Here is a 1,390-nt window from a genome sequence, read left to right as displayed (position 1 = left end):
GCTGCAAACAAGTAAACTGAAGAAATGTTTTTCATGATTTCCTGTAATTATTTTATGACAAGGATGGTCTTGAAGGACATTCTGTTATCCCCTGTGGATGGAATTTGTACCTCTCCTTCTTTGTGGACTGGGATGCTGTAGATTGAATGTTTATATCCTCCCAAACACCCAAGGTGATGGTATTAGGAAGTATGGCTTTGGGGAAGTGATTTGTTCATGAGTGGAGCACTCATAAATGGAATGAATGCCTGTATAAAAGAGACCTGAGAGAGATTCTTTGCCCCTTCTGCCATGTGAGGACACAGCAGGAGGACAGCCCTCTGTGAACTAGGAAGTGGGCCCTCACCAGACACCAAATCTGCCAGCACCTTGACCTTGGACTTCCAGCATCCAGACTGTGAGAAATAAATATCTGTTGTTTATCAGCCACGTAATCTGGTGGCTTCAAGAAATAGTGATAGGACTCTTGGTTAACTCTGGAGGACAGAACATTACCATTGTTCAGAGAGGGTTCTGGAGTCAGACTCTGCACAATGTGAGTTCTAACTTTACAAAATACTTGCTCATTGACTTTTGGAAGATTTTTTAAAACTTGTTCTTATTCAGTTAATTTATCTTTAAAATGAGGATAATAATACTACCAGTGCCAGCTGAAGAGACTGAGAGATTTTAATGATATCATCTATACATACTGCCTAGAAAAGCACTTGACCATAATAAATGTCCAATAAATATGTTAAATATCATAATTATTAGAAATAGTAGCTCACTTCCTCACTAGATGGATTTGTGTTAATTGTCAATATTTAAGAGTATAAAATCAAAGTTTGATATTAGGGTAAGAAAGGTCTCTCTAAGGATGATATGAACAGCTGGTAAAATGGAAAAAAAAACTAATGAAATTTCCTTAGAGTTCTTGATATTATTACAAAAATAATACATATAAAGCTATTGGTAGATTGTGCATGATAGGCTAGTATCCTGTAAGTGTTATCTTAAAATGTAATTTTGGGAACTGGAAGATAGGCTGAGAAACAAAGGTGATAATAAGAAAAATAAAGTAACACCCAAATGGTATATTTTATAACCCAATAATGATAGTGTATCATATAAGCAATTATGAGTAAGAAACCCATAATATGGAGTTCTAGAATTAGAGAACAAAATATAACAATGTATACAGTATGGTCCCAAATTATATAATTACATTTCTATGTGTGAATGTGTGTGTGTGTTTGTGTGTACCCACAAGATGGGGAAGACCGAAGAATATATGGAAAATATTATTAGTGATTTTCTCAAAACGGCACAATGATGGGTGGTGTTAATGTCTTTTTTCCTATTTTAGAATCCCTCTAATTTTCTACTGTGAGTGTTTATTAGTCATGAA

Source organism: Leucopleurus acutus (assembly GCF_964270905.1).
Source record: "Leucopleurus acutus genome assembly, chromosome: 5".
Lineage (NCBI taxonomy): Eukaryota > Metazoa > Chordata > Mammalia > Artiodactyla > Delphinidae > Leucopleurus > Leucopleurus acutus.
Note: the sequence above shows the minus strand (reverse complement) of the source record.